General features: G+C 42.9%; 1 long non-coding RNA gene across 1 annotated transcript in view; it reads right to left on the bottom strand.

Annotated features, from left to right (window-relative positions):
• Positions 1-19,269, bottom strand: part of LOC149244319 (uncharacterized) — a 301,816-nt gene that overhangs the window by 234,074 nt on the left and 48,473 nt on the right. The window lies entirely within an intron of this gene.

Genomic DNA, 19,269 nt, shown 5'->3' with positions numbered 1-19,269 from the left:
CAGACATTATACACACAACCTGGTTATATCTCACAGCATCAATGACGATAATAAGTGAACTGATACTAGCAGAGATCAGCTATAAGTTACTAAGGAACAATATAAAAAGATAATGTGTCCTGACTTCACTATGGAAGCTATAGGACACCACATGCATCCAGATATAAACCCAAAATAGCCCAGTGGGGTAGCTCAAGTGTTTAAATGCTTTGAGCTTCATGCAAGAGGTCTTGGTGTCAATCCCCCAAGCTGGCTGCCTCCGTTGCATGCCTCATTCAATGTCCTTACCGGGTAAGGTGCTATAATCAGCACTGACAGGTCTACACTATGTACTGTCCATGAAACATGAGAAAGTACCCGAGAGTTTCCCCACAAGATTTTCCTTGGAAGAAAGAAGATATCAAACTGAAATAAAATGTACTCATTCCCATGAAATTTTCTTGCATACAAATATATTTGAGATTTGAGACTCGACAATTTCAAATAAATCTTGCAACAGAGAATATCACAACAATGGTTGTATCACCATTGTATACTTTCATGTCTGTTTACAATGTACATTGAGATGACCATCCACAACTGCCAGTCCACTACTCTTTACTTTTTGTAGAAGGATATCATTTTGAGCTTGAGTAGACGATGGTCTTGGTCTTGTTGAGTATAGTCTCAATGAATGAAGTTCAAAAGGATGGGTACGAACAATCTTGCCTATGTGTGTTTACCTCAAAAGGAAGCATGAAACAACTTCTTCCAAGTCTAATGCTCACAGGCAAGCTAAGTTTCTGTGTCTCTCTAAACAAACTGTATAAAACTATTATAACTCTTCCCTCTTTTTCATTACCACAATCCATTTGTTTGTTTTTGTTCAAGAAAATTCCATTTTAACTTTCACTAAGAGAAGGTGCTTTACAACTTGAAATGCTTACTTTATAACTTGACTACCTTATGAGTTTGTAGGCTCCTTCTCTTCCCCTTTTATCCTCCTCCAAGGCGCCCCTTTAGAGATTTTTGATTGTTGCACTTCGTGATATATGTATCATTTTAGTTTCTTTTCTTATCAGCACTTTATTTACCAACTATTAGTTTAAGATCTTAGCTTAGATATGTGTTTCATCTTTTTATATAGGAGCTGCCCTTTGCATTCCCACAACATATTGATACTATTGTATTATCTTACCTTATTTTACGAGCAGTTATGCATACTTGAAAGTTCATACATGTTATTTTGACTCCAAAAGGATGGGTAACCAAGCATCACTAATCATATGGCTGTCACCCCCTATGCAAGTTATTGTACACCTTCCCAATCTCTAACAGCCTACCTTATGCATCCTTCTGAAATGTGGTCTATTTTTTCGTGACAATCTGAGCTTCTCCTCTTAGTGGATGGGATGCTTGGTTTCGTGAGAAAGCTCAGCAAGTGCTAAGAAGTGAATACAATTATGGTGAATATCTGTCCCATTTTCCTTTGTCCTAATTGAGCAAACAGTGTCACCAATGTAAGACTTGCCACAAGAGCACAAAATTTTATAGACCCCTTTTATTGCTTAAGGGTAAACTGGATCTTTAACCAATCTAAGAAGTTTATGAATAGTGTTGGGAGGAGAAAACATTGTCTTGATGTGCTTTTTCTTCATAATCTTTGTGACTTCGTCAGTGGTTCCTTAACTACAAAGAAGGAAAACCTTATGCTCCTCCAAATCTGTGTAATATTTCTAAGAGGAAAATTGAAAGTGATATTAAGCAAAAATACACAAGCAAACAGGAAATTTTCAGACAGCCATTAAACACCCAGAATTGCACCGGAACTGCACCAAAATTCAGCCATTTTATTATATATAAAGAGGAGTACAATGCATGAAATGTGTGCACCTGGGCTTGCCAAGGCAAGCTAGACAATCCCAGGTGAGAAAATGCTGCCCGAATGCAAAGGGAACAACTCCTCCAAAAGGTACTGCATTGGCCCTAGAATTTTTGCACTACTAGCTGAAAGGAACCCCTGTTTGAGCCTCCAAAAATGTCTAGAAAATTCTACCAAATTAATCTTGGACTCTCCACCAAAAACCGAGAAATGATTTGATCTAGTTTTGACGCTCCAAAATCACCCCTAAATTCTATGGGCTCCTCCACTGCCAGAAAATTACGGCTTGTAGGAATTTTGTCTCTGCAACCCCTCCAAAATATTGAGAAATATCCCCTAAGCAACCTTCTTGCACCCCCAACTCAATTCTACCCAAAATCCTTCCCCAAGCCTTCCCCACAATTTTCTCCACCATGAACTACACAGCCCATGACAGGGACTGCGCAGTCCTCGGCAAAGGAATTTTGTCCTGAGCAAATCACACTCTCCTAGCCTGTAATTTCTCCATAAATCCACTACAAATTGACCAAGGGAGAGATCTACAAAGGCTCAATGCTCTTGTCACCGGAATGCTCTCCCACAAGACTACGTGGCTTCCTTTCCTGTGTCCAGTCTGAGGCAAGATAACTCGTACCACCTACAATATGCTCTCCAAGCCTACACAAAATTATGGTAATACCTCCCTAGGGTGGCACTCGTGGTCCACCGAAGAAAGGGTGAGATTTCCCCTCGGAAATCTCTAGTGTTGAACAACACTTTGTGACTCAACTAAGCAGCTTGAGCAACAATGGTTTAGTTTGTCAAACTATAAAAAAAGGTCCCAATAGTTGCTCTCATCCTCCTATTGATATTTGTTGCTTCCATTTTTCTTGTGGGTCTCCACCAAATATTTTGATCTCCCTTAGCAAAATCGATTTTCCTTTCAAGGGGTGCGTATTTCATGAGGGGTGGCCCCCACATTCCACCAACTCAATTATTCGACCCACTTTTCCTAAGTTGGTGTCCAAAATTGCAAAATTATAATCCTTCCCTTAGTAATATTTATTGAGATGGGACATTACAGTCCTCCCTCCCAAATGTTGCTTGCCCTCAAGCAACTGTAATGCGGGATGCTGCAAAATCTACTCACTCTCCCATGCGGCATCCTCAACCAGCAAGTCCTTCCATCTCACCAAGTACTCCCTGATGACCCTGCTTCTCAACTTCCTCTCCTGTGTCGCCAAGATGGCCTCTGGCGTCAGTACCAATTTCCCCTCGTCATCCAAAGGAGGCAGTTCAGTGGTTATTGCAATATGTTGTCCCAAAGCCCTTTTCAGGCATGAGACGTGGAATACATTATGGATCTGGCTCCCTGGGGGTAGCTCCATCTCATATGCTACCTCCCCAACTCTTATGGTCACTCTGTAAGGCCCATAGAAATGGGGCTTGAGCTTCTTGGCCCCCTTCTGCTTCAGTGATGACTGTCGGTAAGGTTGGAGACGTAAGTAAACCATGTCCCCCACCTCAAACTGCCTCTCCACCCTATGCCTGTCAGCATACATTTTCTATTGGTTCTGTGCCATCTGTAAATTGTCCTTGAGAGCCCTGAGGATCTCTTGGCTCTCTTGGACCAAGTCCTTTGCCCCTGGGGCCCTGCTATCTCCAAAAATCATGTTAGAGAAAGAAAGTGCATCATATCCATAAAGAGCTCGGAAAGGAGACATACCAATCGACATATGGTAGGTGGTGTTGTAGCAGAATTCTCCCAGGTGAAGCCACTTCACCCACGCTCTCTGTTTCCCAGTCACATAGTTATGCAGGTACCCCTCCAGCCACTTGTTCACAATCTTGGTCTGCCCATCCGTCTGAGGGTGATAAATAGTACTAGGAATGAGCTCTGCCCTGTTGATTTGGGGTACCATCGGATGTGCTCTAGCCATGAAAATTGGTGGAGAGGCTAAAGCACATGAGATCTCCAAGACCCAGAAATGGTTTGGACAGATTGTACCCGGTTTGGGAAATATTAAAATAATTAATATTTTTAATGGAGTTCTTAAGTCTAAACTTAGGAAAAATAAAATATTAATGGGTATTAATATAAAACTGGGTTAGAAGGTTCCAAAAGTCATGGATCAAGCCAAATCTAATCTTAGCCGTTGATTAGAAATTTAATCTCGGTCGTTGATGGACCAACGAGAAAAGTATAAGAAGAGGCTTGAGGGTCAGTTGGAGAACACACAAGAGTGATCAATCATTCATTTTGCTAGAACGAGGTTGCTAAGTAAAGTTGAATCAGTGATCAGCAGCGAGGGGTAGTGAGTACAAGGCAGAGAGGCAGGGACAATACTGAGAGACCAGCACAGAAGCAGAGAGAGCGAGAGCAGCAGCCAGTCTAGGCTACGCAGAGCCCAACATCTACAGCGCAGAGCCCAGAGGGACTGCGTCATCCAAGCAGAGGGCAGAGGAAGTTACGCAAAGGGTCCCAGAGGCTGCGCAGTGCCTCAGAGGGCCAACGCAGAGGGTCCTAGGGTTGACACAGGTTAGCAAAAGGCTGACGCAGAGGCTAGAAGGGCCAGCGCTGAGCTTCAGTTGTGTTGGAGAGGGTTTCATTGGACAAGTTTTCTGAATACCTGTTTTCGAATATAGAGGTATCGCTGTCGTGTATTTTTCTCTGTCGGGTGAGCCGGTTAGGCACCCAGTTGTACTCAGATAGACTGCATAATAATATAACCCTCTGAATCGCTGCATCGGTTTTCCCGCATTAGGTTTTTCCGGGGACATTTGTCCAAAAATAATGGTGTCACTTGTGTGCTTGTTTTCTTTCAGTTGATGATCTGTAGATGTTATGACTGTATTGTGTTTATTTCGGTATTTAAATGTATTAAATAACTTGTTTGAATTTAAACAAGTAGAAGAAATAAACCAGCAGAATACAGATTAATTTTCTAACGGATAGACTTAGAAAATTCAAGATGTCCCCACCAGTCTGAACAACTCGTGCGAAAAATCCCCCATAAACCTGTTGTCTCGATCACTGACTATGGTTTTTGGAAGACCATGTAGTCGGAATACCTCCCTAAAGAACAACTCTGCTACCTGAGAGGTTGAAGACCTCAAAGGGATAGCGAAGAAATTAGCAAACTTGGTCAATCCATCCACCACAACATAGATGCAATCTTGTCCCTATGCAACTGGGAGACCCGTGATGAATTCCATGGACACACTCTCCCATTTCCTCTCTAGGATAGGGAGCGGTTGAAGTAGCCCTGCTGGGTGGGATAGCTCCCCCTTGTCCCTCTGAAAGGCTACGCACTCTTGCACGTGCCTCCGTACGCCTCCCTTGAGACCCCTCCATGAAAAACGCTCCCTGATGGCACAGTACGTCTTGAGGAATCTAGGGTGCCCTACTAGAGGGGAGTCATGAGTTGCCTGCATAATCTTCTCTCTGAGTTGAGATCCTGGCACCAAGTAGATCGTATCGTAATATATCACGTCATCCATCACCCTGAACCTATCATCCCCACATATGCCATCCAGTATCTCGCAAGCCTGCCTATCCTTGGAATACTCAACCAAGAGTTGAGCCTTCCAATCCTAAGTGATGTCCATCAGAGATAGTGTTGTGGGCCTCCGAGAAAGTGCATCCGCTACCACGTTATGTTTGCCCTTGATGTACTCAATCTTAAAGCCGTATGCTTGGAGTTTACTTATCCATTTTTTATGCCTCTCCTGTAATGTTTGTTGCTCCAGGAAAAACCGAAGACTGTTGTGGTCAGTCTTCACCTTGAACAGGTTGCCCACTAAATACTACCTGAACTTGGCTAGTGCATGCATCACAGCCAACATCTCTTTGTCATAAATAGAGTACAACGCTCATGGGGCAGCAATTTCCTGCTCTCAAACGCTATAGGGTGGCCTCCCTGCGTCAACACAGCTCCAACCCCTTCACTCGAGGCATCACACTCCAGCACAAACGGCCGTGTGAAATCCAACAAGTCCAACACGAGACAGTTGCTCATTACCTTCTTGAGGCGTTCAAATGCCTCCTATGCCACCTGCGTCCACTCAAAGGCCCCCTTCTTCGTCAAATCCGTGAGGGGTGCTGCAAGTTGTGAGAATCCCCTCACAAACCTCCTGTAGTACGTACAAATGCCCAAGAATCCCCTCAGCTCAGTCACATTCTTGGGCGTATGCCAATCCAAGATGGCCCTAATCTTCTCCTGGTGTACCTTCACTCCATCCTCTCCTATCACGTGCCCAAGGTACAACATCTTAGTCAATCCAAACTCACATTTGGACATCTTTGTATACAACTGCTGCTTCTCAAGTATGCACAGTACTTCATCTAGGTCTTGGAGGTGCTCCTCCCAAGTCCGGCTATAGATAAGAATGTCTTCAAAGAAGACAAGGAAAAAACGTCGCGACTGCCCATGGAACATGTGGTTCATACAAGACTGAAATGTGGCTAATGCGTTGGTTAGCCCAAAGGGCATCACCGAAAACTCGAAGTGTCCATAGTGACAGTGAAAGGCAGTCTTGGGGATGTCCTGCTCCCTCACCCGGATCTGGTGATACCCCGAACGCAGATCTATCTTAAAGAAGGATATCGCTCCTTTAAGATCGCCCATCAGCTCATCAATGCGTGGGATGGGATATCTATTCTTCAGCGTCTTCTTGTTGAAGGCCCTGTAGTTGATACACATGCGGAGAGTCTTGTCCTTCTTCTTCACCAACACCACGAAAGAAGCAAAGGGACTCGAACTAGGACTGATGTGCCCCAATTTCAGTAGCTCTTGTATCACCCTCTCAATCGAATCCCTTATCTAGTGGTCTTCCTGGAGGAATCTCCCCAAAAACCCCCTAGTGGGAATATGTCAAGATGCACAAGTCGTGTTTGAGTCCCCATCTCTGAAATCCTGAGCTCCACTGCGCACTTTCCATGCCGCAAATTTGCCTCCATCCGATGAGCAGAGACTATCTGGGGTGGGTAGGAGTGTGTTCCCTTCAACACTATCGGCTTCCCATCTAGACCCGTGAACTCCATCACCATCTTCTGCCAATCAGTGGTGACCCTCCCCAACAATTACAAACACTAGACTCCCAACACCATGTTGGTGTTTGGAACATCAACCACAAAGAAATGATCAGTGATGGATTTGTTCCCCATCGTTAGAGTCAAGATGAGAACATACTTCATGCACTGCATTGTCCGTTCTCCTGGCACCAGAACCGAGAACCCCTCAAACATCTCTGTATGGGTGCCCCTCTGCTCCACCATCAGAACATCAATAAAGTTGTGGGTGGCCCCACCGTCTACTTGAACTGACACCCACTACCCCTGTACAGTGCCTCTGATCCTGAGTGTCAAGTACTTCGGGACTCCCCAAAGTGAAGCGAGAACTCCCCCAAATGGAACGAATGGTCCTCCTCCATGGAGTGGTTGAGGTGGTGCTCCTGCTGAACACTGTGCCCCCTCATCTCCCTGACCTGCGCCAAACTCAACCTCCTCATCCGGCTCACTGTCTAAATATACCTCAATGTAATGGGCCTTGCCCTTAGTGCACTTGTGCCCGAGTGCTCCAAATTAAATTGGGACAAGCTTCACCTAAGACAAAGACCTTACCTCCATGCATCAAATCAGACCTCAAACCATCCATTCAACTAGTCAATTAGGGCTTCGGTCCTTCTGCAATTCATTTTGTAATCATGATCTTGTACCTTCATCCTCCATACCTTTAATCCTTTCACATGTGTGACAAAACAGAAAAATTTCAGGCTTCTTCCTTCTTCGTTGGGCCTTCCCTTCCCCCTCTTGCTTTGGGAAAGGCTTCTTTTGATATTCGCACTTCATACTTCTTTTCTTGTAGTGCAAATCCAAGTACTCCCAAATAGGTCGAGCTCACTTGCTATTTATAGTGCTTGGAATCTGTTCTTAAGACCGACATGATGAGCTTAAGGTCGACTTGTGTGTTTGAGGCCAACTTGTTGAGCTTGAGGCCGACTTGATGGTGGAGGGGTTAACATGACTAAAATAAATTTCTTTCTTTGTTACATTGAGCCCAAGAAGGGTCTTTTACATAATGATTTTGACTTTGACTTAGTGCAAAAATCCTAGAGCACTCAATGGGTGGTTTGACCTATTGACCATTGACCCAAGCATGTAACCCATGCTTTAATAAGTCAAAAAAAAAAAAAAAATTCTTTCTTTTGACAAATACAATTATGAAGATCGCCACTAGTTACATTCTTCAACACCTCGAACATGCATAGGCCAATAACATTCTAACGGCTTCCATCCTGGCAACGGGTGGAAATGTCTCTTTGAAATCTATTCCTTCAACTTGTGCATACCCTTTGCAGACCAATCTTGCTTTGTTCTTGGTAACTTGTCCATCCTCATTTAGCTTGTTCTTGAAAACCCATTTTGTGCCAATGACATTTTTGTCCTTCGCTCGTGGAACCAATTCCCAAGTATCATTCTTTTCAATTTGATCCAATTCCTCGTTCATAGCAGCTACCCAATGTTCATCGTGATTGGCTTCTTGAAAGCTACTAGGCTCAAATGTGGCCAAGAGTGCAAGATGTGCTTGTTCTAAAGTTTGTCGCTGCTGGTTTCTTTTGGTTCCTATGCCTTCATCAATGTTCCCAATGATTTGGTCTAAATGATGATTTTTTTGGTACCATTTCTTGGAAGTCTTAGAAGGTGCATGTTGTTCACCTCTAGTCTCTTCCTGGTTGGCAGTTGTTTCCTCATTTGATTGTGCTTGCTCCAGGGCTTCCTCTTTGACCCTTTCTAGTTTTGTCTCTTGTGTCTCTAGTTTGCTTGAAGAGGAGTTTCCTTGTTCAATCTTTGGTCCACAATCTTCATCAAATGTTACATTGATGCTTTCAACTATTCAGTTAAGTCTCTGATTGTAACATTTGTATGCTTTCCTTTTGCGTGAATAGCCAACAAAGATGCCTTCATCTACCCGAGAGTCAAATTTTCTTGTTTTCTAGTCTTCCCTTTTGATGTAGCATTTGCTTCCAAAAACTCAAAAATGTTTGACATTTGTTGGTCTTCCTCTCCATAGTTCATATGGAGTCTTATCACAATTGCTCCTAAGTAATCCTTTGTTCAAAATGTACACAACTGTATCAATTGCCTGAACCCAAAATTTGTTATCCAATTTTGAATCATTCAGCATTGTTCTGGCCATTTCTTCTACAGTTCTATTCTTCCTTTCGACAACTCCATTTTGTTGTGGTGTCCTAGCTGTTGAGAACTGCCTTTTTATTCCATGTTCTTCACAGAAATGTTGAAATTCTTTGGATGTGAATTCTCCACCGTTATCCGATCTCAAACATTTAATCTTCAAATCAGTTTCATTTTCAACCATTTCCTTGAAGATTCTAAAACATTCAAATGCTTCGAACGTTTTCTTCAAAAAGCTGACTATTGTCATCCTAGTGTAATCGTCAATCATTAGCATGAAGTATTGTTCACCATCCAGTCCTTAGTCTTCATCAGTCTGCACAAATCAACGTGTATCAATTCCAATGGTTTTGATGTGGAATGTTCTTTTGTCTTGAATTCAACTCTTGTCTGTTTTCCATGCCTGCAATGTTTACATATAGCACTGGTTGGTTTGAAATCAACAACAATTCTCTCACAACCTCCTTTTTACTAATTCTAACAAGGTTGCCGAAGTTTATATGTCCCATTTGTCTATGCCAGAGCCAACTTTTGTCTTCTTTTGTGAAGAAACAACCTTTAGTAGTCTCATCCAAAGTATATATGTCGTTTGGAGTCCTAGTTGCAATAGTTATCAGTTGGTCGGTTTTCTCTCTTTATTTCACATTTCTTTGAGTCAAAGAGAAGCGTATGTCCCTAATCACACATTTGAATTACACTTAGTAGACTATGATTCATATTTTCAATGAGAAGCACATCCTCTATTGTAGCATCCTTACTTCCAAGCTTGATTGTACCTGTTCCTATAACATTTGTAGATCTGTCATTTCCAAAAGACATTGTTCCATCCTTTCCTTCTTTTAGAGATATAAATTTATTCTTGTCTTCAGTCATATGTGTTGAGCAGCCACTATCAACATACCACACATTCTTCTTGCTTTGAGCTTTAAGAGCAAAAGCACATCTTTCAGTTTTCCTTCTCCAGACATGAGCATTTTGATTCTACGGTGATTCCCTTGGGAGAACGATTAACCTGCAATATTTAGCCAAATGTCCAAAGTTGTTGCATTTATAGCATTCTACTTCATTGCTTAAATAACCAAACCTGTTGTAATTTTGCTTGTAATCCTCCTGCGAGTTTCTGGGATAATCATTCCTGAAAGACCTTCCAAGATTGTTTTTGTTCCTACCATAAGCCTGACAATTTACAGCTTTATGTCCAAAATTTCCACATGACTAACAAACGACAAGAAAGATATTTTGATACCTGAGAGGGGGATACCTTCGTGACACTGTTATCCATGATCCTTCTTATTGATCTTGAATCTTCTGTTCTACTAGGAATCCTCTCTTTTTTCAATAGATCCTCCAGCCATTGCTGCATACGTTTTCTATCCATTTCCTTTTTCTATTGTGGTAGAGGTTGAGCCTTTTACAAACGTTTCCTTGTAGCCCAAACATGTCTTGTCACTGTGCGGCGTTTGGTCGTTGATGAGCTCATCTAATGCTCTAGAGTTGTTTGCAAAATTTTGTTGAACGAGACTTCTTATTCTAGGGAATATTTACCTTTGAACTTATTGTTCCTTTGTTCAGCTTTCTCACAAAGTTAGCAATTTCTTCATCTGAGTATCCTTCTTCTTCGCAACAACTGGAGCTTGGTTTTGATTCTTATTTTTCTTTCCCAGACTTCTTGGATGTTGTGAATGTTGCTTCTCGGTTAGATGGAGCATCTTGTTCTTTCCTCATTTCATATGTCGTAAGTATTCCATGCAGTTGGTCCATGGTGAGCTTTTCCAAATCATCTCTTTCTTCTAGCACAAATACTTTAGCATCAAATCTCTCTGGAAGAGATCTTAGAACTTTTCGAACAACTACCTTGCTTTCCATTGGTTCTCCCAATGCTTCTATAGCATTCACTATTTCATCAACACAGAGGAAGAAGGTTGAAATGTTCTCCTCTTCATTCATTCTCAGTTGCTCAAATTGTCCTTGGTGGGTCTGGAGTTTAGCCTTTTTTACCTTCTTGTCTCCTTCGTATGTATTTTTAAGCTTGTTCCAAATTTCTTTTGCTGATTTGCAAAGCATTATTTTGGCATATATAGAATCTGTCACACCAAACATGAGGGCAATTTAGCTTTAGCATTGCTCTCGTAAAGTCTTCATCCATTATCATCCAAAGATTGAGTTGAAGGTTCCTTGTATTTGTTCATTGCAACATTCGAAACATCAAACCCTTGTGCTTGAAGATATGACTTCATCTTTCCAACCCAGAATGCATAGTTGTTTCCATTTAATAATGGAATTTCTGGCTTATTCCACTGCATGATCTCCTTCTAGTTGTTAAACTACTAGTGAAGGAACCTGCTCTTATACCAATTGTTGGAAACATTGAGAAGGGGGTGAATCAGTATTTCTTAGTAGTTAGTAACTTATGAATCTTTTCAGAGCATTTAATTAATCTTTAGCAACAATTCAAACATAAATAGATAGTAGACAGTAGACACAAGGATTTTTAGGTGGAAAACCCCCTCCGAGGCAAAAAAACCACCTAACGCCTTTCTAATTAGTAATAATTTATCAGTACATCAAATGCTTCAGCTTCAACTGAAAAGGGAAGCCCCAACTCCCTAGTACTCTAGAAAAGCGTTCACTTTTCCAACTCCAACTGGAAGGGCGCTTGAACGCCTTGGTTTTATCAGCAATCGGCTGAAAGGATGCTCCAACACCCTAGCAAGCTCCAACTCGCCCTAGCACCACCCTACCAGCATGGAGTATTTTCAGGCTCCAACGAGAAGGTGACTTCAACCCCTGCCTAGCACCACCCAACCACCCTGAAAAAGATAATAGACAAAATTAACTAATGTGGTCTCCCGTACCAGGGACTATGACCCACTTACAATGAAAAGACAAATGCAAAAGATATAACAATAATGCCCCAACCAAAAACCCTTATACCCTGTCAAGTCCCTTACTGTCGGATTCAAGTGATGATAAGTGATTCTTTTTGCTGTAGAAGATGATGAAAACTTCTCTGTCCTTATTGTTGTAGTAAGTGATGAAACTGTTCTGCCCTTACTTCCGTAGATAATAATGAAACTTCTTTGCCTTCACTGATGTGGAAAATGATAAAATTGCTTGACTTATACTGCTGCTAGATAACATCTGGAAGAAACCCTTACTACTGCATATTCTTACTTCTGCTATACATATGTCTCTGAACAAACTTCTCAAGGTGACAAAGATACTACAAGGTGTAACTTGTTTGAAGTGAATGTGGAACCCTTAGACAATCTTTGAATGAAAATTAGACCCTTGTTGCTCTCAATCCTTAACAACTTGGAAACCCTCACTACTGTAAAGATTATGGCAAATATGTATACTGCACCTTTTACTTTGCTCAAAGACTAGCAACTAGATAAGGAGAGCAACACTATTGCCTTCAGAACACAAGCACTAAACATTAACAACCATAACTTTGAGTATGCAAGAGTTGTCACTGATAATCTTCTTATAATGGACGCAGGCTTTGCTAAACCTTTAAGTCTTGAGCCCAAATCTTTTCAGAACAGACCTTAAGGTATTTCAAATACTGCAGTGATCTTCCAGGTTAGCAAGCTCAAGTAGACTCAAATGTAGACTCAATATATATGATACAATGTAGGTCAGCTTAAGTCTTCAGTCAAGTCGGCTTCTTGAGGCAATCACATATATATATATATAGAAGGGACGTTACTTTAGTATGTCACTGTTGTCCGGAAGTGATAGTAACAATCTCTGTTATGCAGTACTCATACATCCACAATAATTACTGAGATATGAATGACAGCGTCTTACAAGGTGGTTTGCATCATTATCGCAGGAAATTGAACCTTAATTATAGGGTGAGATAGTGACTCCTGCGCATGGTGAATAGGGCAGACCTTATGCCTTCGCTGCTGCTAATTTGAACCACGGAGGTACCACAGGCACATAGTTCAGGCCTCCTCCACATTAATGATCTTTAATTCAATATATGCTTAATGGGTAACCCTTGACAAATTTTCGGTGTTCAAAGAAAGATATATTGCAATGAAACTTCCTTCAAAAATTCCTTTTTGTAATTGCAGGGTCTAGTGCCTTCGCTGCTCTAAATTCATGTGACCTAGGCTTCAGAACTTGTTTCCTAAGGCTGCATAGATAAAAGGTTGTCTAACCAATCCTTAGCACTTGACTTAGGGCCTGATCATGAGAGCAAAAAAAATATCTCTTCGCTGTTTTGTATTGATGAATGCTCTAGCAGGCCTAAAAATAAGGTTTCGTTGTCTTCAGAGAAGAGGAGCTATTTGATCCTTTATTGATTCTCAAAATGGATGCCCTAATGAGGGTCAGATTAATGAATCTTCCATTTGCACAAGATTTTATACAAGTGAATCCCAAAACCAGAACAAAACACAAGTTACAACAAAAGCCCTGAACCCAAAAGGATGTATAAGAACCTTCAATAACCTTCGTTGTCCTGCAACATATGTAAAATAACCCTTCCAAAACTAGGCCTCTCGTCTAATGTAACTTGGTATCCACAGGGCCGAAGTATCTCAAAGAGGTATTGTAAATGATATGTGTTTAAAGTGCATACCTTGTGAGAGTAAATGAAATGTTCTTATATAGTTTCCTTCTTGGATAGAAGGGGCTCCAGTAAGTGATCCGTTGGAGTGGAGGAATTTAAGGTAGATAATCCCTTTTGAAATTAGCCTTTAATTTTTTTAATAAGGTTCAATACCCCTTCAAACCCTTGATATGACTTGTCCTTTTGACCTCATTAGCCATTGGGGTTTTTTCCCACACATTGAGGACTTCAACTTCAAACAAGGATATCTCACAAGCCATGAAGAACCATGTGGCATGCAACATACCATTGAAAACAGCTAGACGAGGAGAATCCATCAAGGTTGATCCTGTTGAAGTTTCTAAGTTTACATACTGAAAATAAACACCAATGCATGCTCAACATATTACAGATCAGCAACTAAAAGAAACAAGAACAAACACACCACATGACACCATTATTTTTGGACCAATGTCCCCGGAAAAACCCAATGCAAGAAAACCGGTGCAGCGATCTAAGGGTTTTCTTATTAATCAATATCAGAGTACAATCTGGGTGCCGAAACTGGCCTACCCAATAGAGAATTTCCTTAGCAGCTATACCTCACAGTTTGAGAGAAATCTCCTGGCTAAAACCCCGGAAAATCCTTCCGGCAGTTCCTCAGCACAAAATTGCTCCTGCAACCCCAATGTCTGCCCAATCTGGACTACGTTAGCCCCTCTTTGTCCCACATTGGCCCTGCGTCAGCCTTTCTAGGCCGGCGTCTGCCCCAGGAGGACCTCCGTCAGCTCTGGGAGCCTCTGCGTCAGCTGCACTGACCCCTCTGGTGCTCTGCGCAACACTTGGCTGCCTCTGCGTGGCCCTGCGTGAGCCCTTGCTGACTCTGCGTCACTCTCCTTAGCTGCTGCGCTACTCTCCCGACACAATCTCTGCATTTTCTGTTTCTTTGTACTCAATGCCCCTCAGCTGCTCTCCCGATCACTGATTCTATCTCTCTTAGCAAACCCCGCTCTAGAGAATAGAATGACTGATCATCTAGTGTCTTCTCCAAGTGACCCTCAAGCCTCCTCTTATACTTTTATTGTTGAGATATCAACGGTCGAGATTAAGTCCCTAATCAACGGTTAAGATTAGATCTGGCTTGATCCATGTTTTTTGAACCATTCTAACACAGATTCATATTAATAAACATTAATATTTTAAAAATATTAATTATTTTAATATCTCCTGATTTGTTTAGAATCTGCCCAAACCCTTTCTGGGTATTGGACATCTCATGTGCCCTAACCTCTCCACCAAATTTCGTGGCTAGAGCACATCCGATGCTACCCCAAATCAACACTCCCTCTTAGCGAGGACTGTGCTCTAGCAATACCCCTCACTGAGTATTACTCTGATCATCCGGCATCAGTCCCTGTGCTGATGCTAGGCCTTCCTGCCCACCATCCTCTGCACTGCTGGCTCTTGTACTGCTGCCCATGGTTCTGCCACTTCCACTGTTGCATCTGTATGACAGCTCCCTCTACATCTGTGTTATTGTTGGTCCTTTCTCCCAGCACTGCATTGGCACTGCACCTCCTCTCATCATGCTGCATCGTGCTGCCCACTGCTGCACTGCAACTCAGTTACTGAGAAGTAAGTAACTGATCTCCCAACTGACCTCCCTGTTGGGCTAAAAACACCCATTGATGTTGAAGCTCCCTCTGCCGCTGACAAGTGCTCCCTCTCTTTGACCTCTGTGCTGCTGCAACAACGCATCTCGCACCGTTGCACACCTCTTTGTGCCTTCCTGCACTGGTGCAACACTCCTATGCCTCTCGCATTGCTGCAACCTGCTAGCTCTGCGTTGTCTCGGGACTCCTGCATTGTAGCTCTCTCTGTCGCTCCATCCGCATCTGTCTCTACCCACTCAGCCAGTCCTGCTACTCGTCGGGGCTCCCGTAGCAAGGTCTAATCCAAGAGGCTGGGTACCTCAAGGATCCTGCCCCTCATCGCCTATAGTCCACCTGACTACAGCTCGATGTCTCCCCACTTCCGCTCAAGTGGTGCGTGTGCACTCATGGCACAGTCATCGTCTGTCAAAACTTCCTTCTTTGCTCATGTTGGTGTTGCCTTAATCTCAGAAGACTCCCCTTACTCTTCTTCCTTGGGCACTGGGTCGCATAATGATCCATCTCCCCACAGTGGAAGCAGTTGATCTTGGAGAGATCTTTCTTCTTCCGCTTCTCATGCTTTCCCTCAGATGCTAGGGCTACATCCTCCTCCTCCTGCTTGACCTTGATCCTTTTGCTGTTGCTACCTGACTTCGACTGTCGTCTGATCTCTTCCTGGCGAAGAGCTACCCACATATCGTCCCAAGGTGGGAGAGTTCCTCTGCCCAAGATACTCTGGACAAACACTTCCCAATCTTTTGAGACAGCATTCAGGGTTGTCCTCACCATAAGCTCCTAATCCGGTGTCACTCCTATAGTAGTCAACTGGTCTCGGATCTCATTCAGTCCTCCGAGGAAGGTATCAATTGATTGACCCTTCTTCATCTGATATGACCTCATCTGGTTCTCGAGCAGCATTCTTCTCTGCACTGAAATATGCTGGTACAGGTTCTTGAGAGCCTCCCACATCTCAACTGTCGTTTCCTTCTCGGCTATATGTGGTACCACATGATCCTTGACCCCGTCAAGGATAATGCACTTAGCCCTCGCCATCGCCTCTTCATACTTGTTATCATTTGGGTCGACTGGGATAGCTATAACCTTCAAGGTGAAGTTCTTGACACGATTCTTGTCAAGCACTGATAAGATTCTGGCCTTCCAGACTGCAAAGTTCGGTGCTCCGTCCAGTCTATCCTAGTCTCTTACCCCGTGTAGTGCCATGACGCTCCTCTACTTCCCTCCTGGAAGTTCTCTGTTCAACTCCTCTGAGTCTCTACTTCCCGTCTGGAAGTTCTCTTCTGGACTCCCTCTGAGTCCTGATTTCCCTCCTGGAAATCCTTCTGTCGCTTGTCGAGATGCCCCCTACTCTGATCGTCTTGTGCAACTGCACTGCTGATCCAGGTTCCTCGGCTAGAAACCCTCGGTAACAACTCCTCTGGCCCTGCTCTATCAGGTATTGTTCTAACTATAGTACCTCACCAGCTCCACTCTGCAATATTTCTGCAGCCTTCTAGACTCCAGCAACTGCCTCTCTGTGAACTGCGTCAGCCCCTCTCTGCCTCACGCTGGCTCTGCGTCAGCCCTCTGGCCCTCTGCGTCAGCGACGCTGGCCTCTCTGAGGCTCTGCGCAACTCCCGGCTTTCTTCTGCGTGGCTCTGCCTAGCTCTACCTCACACTTCTTGGCTTTTGCGTTGCTAGAAACAGCTTCTGTCACCTCGGGATAGCTATTTTCTGCTGCTATTGCTCCACTCGGCTGATGTCTTTTAGTCATCCTGTGATCTACAATCACGCTCTGATACCATGTTGAAGTTTCTAAATTACTTAGTTTAGAAACCTTCATACACTTTTTCTAATTTATTCCTACCTACTTGTTAATTTTCCTTTAACAAGTTATTTACAAAGTAAATACTGAAAATAAACACCAGTGCATGCTCAACATATTACAGATCAACAACTAAAAAAAGCAAGAACAAACACACCACATGACACCATTATTTTTGGACCAATGTCCCCGGAAAAACCCAATGCGGGAAAATCGGTGCAGCTATCTAAGGGGTTTTCTTATTAAGCAATATCAGAGTACAATCTAGGTGCCGAAACTGGCCTACCCAACTGAGAATTTCCTTAGCATCTATACCTCACAGTTTGAGAGAAATCTCCTGGCTGAAACCCCGGAAAATCCTTCTGACAGTTCCTCAACACAAAACTGCTCCTGCAACCCCAGCGTCTGCGCAATCTGGACTGTGTCAACCCCTCGCTGTCCCACGCTGGCCCTGTGTCAGCCTTTCTAAGCCTGCGTCTGCCCCAGGAGGCCCTGCGTCAGCTGCGCTAGCCCCTCTAGTGCTTTGCGCAACACTTGGTTGCCTCTGCGTGGCCCTGCGTGAGCCCTTGATAGCTCTACGTCACTCTCCTTGGCTGCTACACTGCTCTCCTGGCACAATCTCTGCCTTCTCTGTTTCTTTGTACTCAATGCCCCTCAGCTGCTCTCCCGATCACTGATTCTATCTCTTTTAGCAAACCTCGCTCTAGAGAATAGAATGACTAATCATCTAGTGTCTTCTCCAAGTGACCCTCAAGCCTCCTCTTATACTTTTCTTGTTGAGATATTGTTATGCTCTTAAACTGCAAAGTAATACCCAAACATAGAATTTGCGAAGAAAAGATACCGAGAACACAGAATATGCGAAGAAAATATACCTAGAGCACAGAATAGCAATGATTTTATTATTCAGAGAGAGATGTTCACAGGCTTCTTCGAGGGGGCAACCTCCAATAGAGCAGAGCTCGATTACAAAACAAGACACGATACTCCTCGCAGGGAGTCTCTATCCTTTATATATGACTCATACGTGCAAGACCACGGGCCCATACCGTGGGTTTTATTAATACCATCTATCTAATACTACCGCCCATTTACCATCTATCTAATACTACCGCCCATTTGCAACTAACTGTGGTCCCGTCATTAATTGCGGGTTAACCACTTACAAATATTAATATGGGCTTTATTGACTCTTGACTATGACGTGATCCCATGACATAAATAAGGGGGTTAGGGTGGGACCCTAACAGATATCAACGACCGAGATTAAGTCCCTAATCAACGGCTAAGATTAGATCTGGCTTGATCCATGTCTTTTGGACCATTCTAACACAGATTCATATTAATACACATTAATATTTTATTTTCCCTAAGTTTAGACTTAAGGACTCCATTAAAAATATTAATTATTTTAATATCTCCTGATCTGTTTAGAATCTGCCCAAACCCTTTCTGAGTATTGGAGATCTCATGTGCCCTAACCTCTCCACCAAATTTCGTGGCTAGAGCACATCCGATGCTACCCCAAATCAACAGATCCTCACACGAAAAATCATGAATTGCCATGCCATATTAGTCAACAAAAGGCATGGCATCTCTGGTGTTGCTTGGATTGACATCAATGACAACCACATATCAACAAGAAACCTGTAATACTTGTTAACCAACTTTAACTAGCCATAACTTGCCTATGCCGTCACTGATTGGAAATTCAACGCGAAATATCATTTTCACATCAAACTGAACAAAATCAGACCAAGTTGATTTTTTGACTTCTAGGATCACTTTGCATCAAGAAACATGAACTACCTTGGTAGGCATGAAAATTTTGATAATTGTGAGACTACCAGGTTGAGAAACATCTGAGTTATATTGCACAAAAGCCAAGGCCACCTACAAACTTAATAGACTCATAACAATGTGGTAAGACAGGTGCACCCGACATGTGTTGGACTGGCCCCTACACTTGTTGTCACCCCTACAAAACTTGTTTCCTCTAAAAACATGAGTTCTCGAGTAAGCCCATCCAAGGTCCTCCAATCCTATCCTCGACGAAAGGGACAGAGATGAACTTAAAGGGACCAACGATGTTCTGACCAAACACAAAGTCTACAACACCTAATACAGGGCCTCACTTGGTTGTTACGAGGCTTTAACCTCTAGCCTTGGGTTTACAATAGTGTGAAAAATGTTGCA

This window comes from Pinus tabuliformis, chromosome 8, assembly GCF_031772625.1.
Source record: "Pinus tabuliformis cultivar Carrire ecotype Pingquan chromosome 8, CPIR1, whole genome shotgun sequence".
NCBI classification, from domain to species: Eukaryota; Viridiplantae; Streptophyta; class Pinopsida; order Pinales; family Pinaceae; genus Pinus; species Pinus tabuliformis.
Note: the sequence above shows the minus strand (reverse complement) of the source record. Positions and strands in the feature narration are given on the sequence as shown.